This window comes from Dipodomys merriami, unplaced genomic scaffold (genome assembly GCF_024711535.1).
Source record: "Dipodomys merriami isolate MVZ:Mamm:240054 unplaced genomic scaffold, mDipMer1.0.p SCAF_396, whole genome shotgun sequence".
NCBI classification, from domain to species: Eukaryota; Metazoa; Chordata; class Mammalia; order Rodentia; family Heteromyidae; genus Dipodomys; species Dipodomys merriami.
This window is the reverse complement of record NW_027205559.1, coordinates 207615-215831: the sequence shown is the minus strand read 5'-3', so window position 1 is coordinate 215831 and position 8217 is coordinate 207615. Positions and strand designations below refer to the sequence as shown.

At 34.0% G+C, this 8217-nt stretch overlaps 1 pseudogene; it reads left to right on the top strand.

The window, feature by feature from the left end:
• Positions 1–6741: 6741 nt before the first annotated feature.
• Positions 6742–6841, top strand: LOC138805495 (U6 spliceosomal RNA; annotated as a pseudogene).
• Positions 6842–8217: the final 1376 nt, after the last annotated feature.

Here is an 8217-nt window from a genome sequence, read left to right as displayed (position 1 = left end):
GCATCATTGTGTTGGATTCCAAAGAAATGATGAAGGATTACAAATGGTTAAGCCTGAAGAAATATCAAAGTACTTGTAATGTAAGACTTTGTAGACCTTGCTAAATTAGAGTTGTGATTTAAAATAAATATTTTGGTTTTGTTTGTAATTTCATATTCTATAGGATACTACAAAACTGTTTATAAGTAGAAGGTTTAATTGACAAATTCACAAATGATTCTGGCATTCTATTTTCCTAGAATATACTTTCAAGAGAGTTATAATTAGAACTTAGTTAATAGATAATTCCAACAGTTCATGTATAACATGATAATGTGAATAATGTAGACAGAGTAGCCAACAAACAAATGACATTAATTTATCATTTTGGAAAATGAGCAATTGTTTGAGGGTTTGGTATACTATGGTATGAAGAGAGTAATTGTGTGACATCTTTCATCTACCTATATGTAATGCAACAAGCCATTCCCTTAATTACGTTCCACTTTAAAAATTGGGAAAAATGCTAGGTTAGGGATTTGTTTTCATTTTTGTTTTTGTTGTATTGGCTTGTCATAGAGCTTGAACTCTGGCCCTGGACACGGTCTCTGAGCCTGTTTATGCCCTACCACTTCAACCTCAGTGGCACTTGTGTCTGGCTTTTCCTGAGAAATTTATTGCAGATAATTATCTAAGAAACCTTCCTACCTGGGTGGGTTTTGAACCATAATTTTCTGATCTTTTCATCCTGAATATCTATGAGAGTTAAAATGTATAAATATAATTAATGATTGCAAGTGTTCTGATCTCAAGAATGTCAATGGGGGGAAATGATGCAGCTCGTTTATTGTGGTGTTCTTTCCAGAACAAGGAGGGCATCACATTAGAAGTGTAGTATTCTTTTCATAATTAAGGAATTTTAAGGTGCACCTTACAAGTTGGAAATTGTTGGGCTAGGATGACTTTACGGCATAAATCTTGGGACTGATGATCATAGAAATAATAGCTTACTCTGATAAAAATTATTGCTTACTCTTGAAGAATTAATTAGTACAGATACTTCAGAGTTTTATTCTCTACCAGAATGTGGCTATTTTTCTGTTTACCTCTCAATCTGTTAACTCCCATTGGATATTGTATCTATTGCACAATTTCATAAGATGCAAACAGGTACTGTTTTTAATCTCTCAGATATTGAATGTTGAGAATTGTAAAATGAGTAGTTATTAACCATAGAAGTTTTGAAGAACCTATATATTCTGTCCGCGTAACAACTTATTTACTTATAAAAGTTATGGATTTCCTTAAAATTAAACTGTTTTCAGTTTTAGTATGAAAAAGTACTAAATTTATTCTTTTTTCAAAATATTGGCAAGTATATTGTGAAAATATTGTCTAGTTGGATAACATTCAAGTTGAAGACTCTCTGATAGGAAAGGGGTAATTAATTCAAATTAGATGCCAAATAGTATTGTTTTTTAAAAGTTACTACATAAACAATAATATTTCCTGTACCAGTACAGTGTAATTATATTTTACACAGCATATTTTTAATTTTATTATCAAAGTGATGTACAGTAGAGTTACAATAATTGTAAGTAGTGAGTACATAAATTTTAAAACTTGTTACCCTTCCCTCATTTTTCTCACAGTTTTCCTTCACCCCTTCACCCTTCACAAGTTGTAATGTACATTTCCAACATATTGTCTTGTGAGTATTGCTATTGCATTGGTTTGCGCTTTGTCCTTTGCTCCTCTTCCCTTCTCTAATTAAGGTAAATGAATACACAATAAACAGGGTAATAAAATCAAATACAGCAGGGATAAACCATAGGGAAAAAACCCATTGCTGTTCCTCTTCCCTTCTCTAATTAAGGCAAATGAATACACAATACATAGGGTAACAAAATCAAACACAGCAGGTATAAACCATAGGGAAAAAACCCATAGAAAATAGAAATCACATAGGACATTTAAAACAACAACTGCAAATAAAAATATCTTGGATTTTATTTTATTTTTTTTATTTATTTTTTTTTTTTTTTGTCGGTCGTGGGGCTTGAACTCTGGGCCTGGGCGTTGTCCCTTAGCTCTTCAGCTCAAGGCGAGCGCTCTACCACTTGAGCTACAGCGCCACTTCCGGTTTTCTGGTGGTTTTATTGGAGATAGGAGTCTCACGGTCTCCTGCCCGGGTTGGCTTTGAACCGTGATCCTCAGATCTCAGCCTCTTGAGTAGCTAGGATTACAGGCGTGAGCCACCAGCACCCGGCAATATCTTGGATTTTTATCTTGGATTTCATTTTGCTCAGCATCAACGTATATGATCATATATATGCATAACAAAGTCATGGGAAAATAATAGTTGCATGGGCACTATATCATGAAAACAAGATGTTAAATTTTTTATGTTAAAGATGGAATTAGGATTGGTGAATTCGGGATTCTGATAAAGGAATTTCAAAAGAGTTTAAATTTTAATTGTTCAAAAATTTAAACAACGTAACCTATTAAGAAAATTTAAAATTGCCTGGGAAAATAGGCTTTCATGCAAAGAAGTCCATGGAAACTTAGTAGAGAGGAAGCAATGTGGGTGAAGATAGCACTTTTTCACACTAAACAAACAAATCTCAGAAACCTTGCTGTAAATCCTGTAGGTTCCCTTGAGAATTGTCCTTACCCTGGAAATATACTCTTATGTGTGAAACAAGGTTGTAGTGGAATTTAAATACAAAATTCTTAAAAACATAAGATATCAAAATTTGTGAATTAACCTTTAATTATCAAACAGTAATTCTCTGAAAATGAAAATTTGGGTCAAAATATTTAGGGAGAAAGTGCCCTCCAAAATGAAAGAAGGTATTGGGTTACACTTTTCTCTTCATAACACTCTCCACAATGTTTTTTCATGTGAAACAGTGAAACACAGAAAAAAAAATCTGATTGGATATTTCTAACCAATGATTTCACATTTCTAAGTGGCTCCTGATATATAATATCCTTTTAACATGAGATAGTGAAGACAAATTACATAAGCCAAAAAGTTTTGGGATTAGAAAATAATTGAAAATAGAAAAGGTTAGAAAATTGTTCTTAGAAGCCCTAGCTAAGCATGTTGGCTTAAGCAGTGGAGGGAGGCCCAAACTTTTTGAGATAGATTGTCTTAATATTTTTGCTACCTAAAGTGACAGAGCTTATCTGGCTCACTACACTGCAGAACTGATTGAATGAAGACATGAAAATAAATTCCACATCCAAATGAGGCAACTTAAGAAAATTTTAAAAGAGAAACCGTGAAGATGTAGCAGTGACTGAGGCTGTGTAGTCCTTCAGCTTCACTAGACCTAAAGCCAAGGAGCCGTGATAAATTGGAAATCAAGCAAGAGCTAAGAGGAGCACATGGAAGTAGGACGTAGAAACATTGTCCTTTTGTAACATAGAAGCACATAGAAGTAGGACATAGAAACATTGTCCTTTCAAGGTATGGTAATTTAACTCTATTCTCCTTCATACATCTTGTTGAGCCAATGTAAGCCCAAGACAAAAATAATCTATTGAAATCATTTTGCAAGGAATAACTTTTCTGTTCCTTAAATGGTATCTAAGGAGAGTCTTTAGAGAAGATAAAAGTGGTGTAGTTTTTAATTCTTCTAAGCATCTTGTTAGCAAAATATATCTTTGAGGTTAGAATTGATTAAACCAAAAAGTGATGGAGTACTTATTTTTCTGGGCACTTTAGACACAAGAAGACATTCAAGGTAACAGAAAAAAGTAAAATGTATAACCAAATATTTGTGATCACAGATTCTTCGACTGGTTTTCTGGAGAGAAACCTTTACATTAGATTTTTCCTCATTAATATAGATGTTGTTTCATGGCAACCAAACGCAAGAGGGAAGTTTAATGGACTCGCTTGCCTAATTCAACAGCATGATAAAAAATTGCAAATAATATTTAGTGAATTTTTTGACCAATTACTTTGCCAGAACAAAGAAGGAAAAATATAATTCAAAATCGACTTAAATGTATGAAGAAAAAGTAGTGAAGAGATGAAAGAAAACATAGAGGATTGTTTTCTCTCCAGTGGAGCAATGGGTTCTTGATCTTGTTTCATCCATTTTATATTCTCAAGCTATCAAGTGTGGCTGAGGGCTGGAGTATCCAGTTCATCTAAAGAAAATTAGCTGAAGAAAGATAATATTTGCAGCTGATGTAGGTGATTTATAACCTTAGACAATCTATTTGAACCTGTTCAAAACCCTCTATTACCCCAAACTGCCCTCTTTGAAAAGCTTTATTTGCTTTTCCCAAGACTGCCCTTCATTAACTCCTTAAAATTTTGAGAGGTCATATTCATACTCTCTAGAGATTGCTCTTTGGTTGTGATTTTTGTGTGTTTTTGATTTTTTTGTTTTGTTTATTACCTGAATTTCAAAAGGTTGTGCAAGTGTGTTACAATTAAATATGTCCATCTACATATCCAATGTTCCTGGATCACAGCCACTCCTTCTATCATTCTCAACTAACCCCTTCTCCAAGATTTATTTCTGATTTATCACTTCCTTTATCACATGTGTACATTGGGTATTCTAGCTGTACTTACCCTTTGTTCAATTTTTCATCTTTACTATTATTCCTCTCTGGTTTCAATTTCCTCTCTGATACTCATTCTGTTAAAATGTTTGATAATACTTTGAAAGGTTTATATACATTCAATCCTGCATACACTTTAACTGATGTCAGTTTATATTTCCATAATTCACTCATCTGCAGTAACAATTTGCAAGAATGGAGATGCGAAGCACCTAGACATGATTGTATTCACATCTATTTGAAAGATTGATCTTTAGTCAAAAAGAGTTTAAAAATGGCTTAGAATGTATTCCTAATTATCAATTTTTATAAATGGCTTTGTACAATGGTGTGTGATTATTTTATTTTACCTGCGATAATATTTTCTCCTACTTGTAGGTTTTAGAAAAAGAAGAAAACTAAGATTTACTATTATAGAGGAATATGATAGAAATAGAAGACAGATTTTATGTTTGTCACATCTCTGATGAGTACTCATATTCAAGACTTAAAATCATATTTCTTACTATGTTAGACAGATAGAGAAAACATAAAACAACATATGATAAGCAACTATTTGTGACTATTGTCACTATTTGTGGAGCACATGGGCAGCCAAGATGGCTCTGAGAGGGCGTTGAGTGGGCAGAGCCCAATTTGCTTTATGTTTAGTGCATTACCAGCCCGTGGAAGTTTAGGTGCATGATAGGGTGTGACCTTTACAGTGATTGGTTCCTCTTCCTCCCCTCCCATGTCACGTGCTCTTTTTTGCTTTAAAAAGGGCTTGCTTTGTGTTAATAAACGAGTTTACAGCTTGACTTGACTCCCTGCTGCGTCTGATTTTCTCCCTGGCTAAGGGAGGCTGGGGAACAGGCTACTGGCCACACTAACCTTTCTTTGGACCCCGTCTGTCTTTCATGGGATGGACTAAGACCCAACAACTATTTTGTTGAAATTTACTTCATTAGCTAACCTTTGGGTTTGGAATATGGGAGGCTGATCTATTGAACACATTTTTTGAAGGCACCTACTGAACAACACAAATGGTGGGTGGTACTATTTCTACACTTTAATGAATGGTTGAACCTGTTAGTCATTGGTGCTGGGTAAATAAATCAACTCTATTGTAACTTGCTCCCTACACTTGAAAAACTTTTAATGTCAGTAAGTATCAACTACTTGTCGAAAGTTATTTTGGTGAATATAATTTTAAAACGTTTATTTGAAAATGAATACACTTTCAGGAGATTAAATGTAGGTTATCATTGGTTTGAGAGTGACAACATTTTTATATCACAGAACCAAGTTTAACTGAAGTACCAATGATTTGAAGCACTAAGGATATTCTCACTTAATGTTTTTCTAAATTACATTTGACCTCTAAGTCCAGTTTTCCAAAAATACGTAGAGCAATTATGGATCTTTTTTGGACCACTTATGCTGGACTGATATTATTTCATTACTCATTAGAGCAGGGGTATTAAAAATAATCTTATGACATTTTGTGATCTTTTTCACTCATATGGATTGGTCATCTGTAAACTGAAAGTTTGAATTACAGCACTGTCTCTCAGATTTTGTGATCTCCTCCTTCATTTTAAGTTGCGTTGCATTTCACACTTGCTTACTGATAATTCCTGCATCTCAAGGAATTGGGGACTTGAAATATAGGAAACGAGAAATTGATATGCGTATTCAATTAGTTTCTATTGGCATGTTGCATGGGCCTAGGTGAGAAGTATTGCCCATGTTATCTGATGATGCAAATAACCTGGTGCTGGGATCCTAGGATCTCATTTGGGGAAAGTAAGACCTCATCTGGGAAAATTTCAACTGCAGAAGTTTAGAAGTAGCTCTTAAGCAAGGCTTACTTTGAATCAAATAACTCCACAGAACTAACTCATTTGGATAAATTACTACTTGAAACAGCCATCACCTTTGGACCTAGTTATAAATACTTGAAAGTACAATCAAATCCAAAATGGAAAATATTTAAAATAGTAATTGACAAAAAATTGCAAATGTGAGCAATAGACTGAACAATATAATTTTTCCACTATTCACAGAATTTCAGGGAAATAAAATCAATAGCACTGTTAGAAACAATAATGTTTCCTTGTATCAAATAGGCACCCAAGGATATAAGCCTGTATAAAGATTGCAACATTAACTATTTAATTTAGAGGATACTACATGCTTTAGCAGCATGTATACCCAAATTACAACAATACAGATATTAACATGGCACTTGCACAAAGATCATATGAAAATTTGTGAAGTATTCCAAATTTTTCATTCTTCGGATGCAAGAAATGAAAAACATTTAAAATTGATTACAAAATTACAAGTGTAAAAATATATGTAACTCATATAATTAAAAGTTAGTTTGACATCAGTGTATTAAATCGTGACCTTAGAAAGGCCCTTATATGGGGCTGGGAAGGTGGCTCATTTGTAGAGCGCTTGTCTTGCATGCCTGAGGCCCTGAGTTCGATTCCTCAGCACCACATAAGCAAAAAGAGAAAAGCCGGAATTGGCATTGTGGCTCAAGTGGTACAGCACTAGCCTTGAGCTTAAGCGCTGAGGAAGAGTGCCCAAGCCCAGAGTTCAGGCCCACGACCGGACCCCCCCACCAAAAAAAAGAAAGGACTTTACATAGCATAACCTTTATAAAACTTTTGAAATTAGACAACATTTTCGTTCTATCCCAAAGAAATATAATACTATAAGGACCTAGGAAACAAAAGAATCTTAAACTATTTCTATATGGAATGAAATCTGAAAGGACACATTAATGTAGCTGTATATTATAAAGTAGCATAGAATTCAAAGTATTATATCTATGAGAGAATAAAATACATTATGGACACTATAAAAATAGACTATAGAATAATTTAAAATATACTTTTTCAAACAAGCACGAGAAATATCTTTAGTTTCTGTATAAATTTCAATAGATAAGTTAAAATTATTTCTGATTAAAAAGTCACAAACTCTGAAGAAATCATTATAGATGTATACAAAAACTCTTGAATACATTTTGACATGAAATGCAGGCAATTCACTTGAAAGAATTCCACAGAATCCATGAATTTTACAATAAGTTATTGCTGTTATTTGGATTGTGAAAATGTTTTGTATGGACACAAAGGATGGAATGGCATTTTTGAAATTTAAGAAAAGTAATTGAATCATTGGGACTTAGTAGAACAATTTGTACAGTCTTCCACAACTTCAAAGAGGTAGTGATACATATCTTTTTAGCAATATCAAATGCAGTTTCTTCCAAATTGTTCTTCAGACATGGTTTTATGTAATGTTTCAACAGAAGGAGATCAAATGAATTTTTGCTATCTTAATTTCCAGCAGCAAGATTCAAGGGGGTCAAGAGGCCTTTAGGTTGGGCATTGGAATCTGCATCATGATGAAGTAAGAAAGAAGCCACTCTGTTATTATTCCACTTATATGCACTGTGCAGATGTGTCCATCCATCTACAGTTATTGTGTGTTCCGCTTGAGCCACCAACTCAAGGACAATGTCTAAGTGTCCACTGTAGACTTCCTGATGAAGAGGTGTATATTCATCGTCATCCCTTGTATTCACATGAGTGGCCCTTTTGGAAAGCAGTCTCCACACTGTAGTAAGCCGATTATTTTCGGCAGCACAAA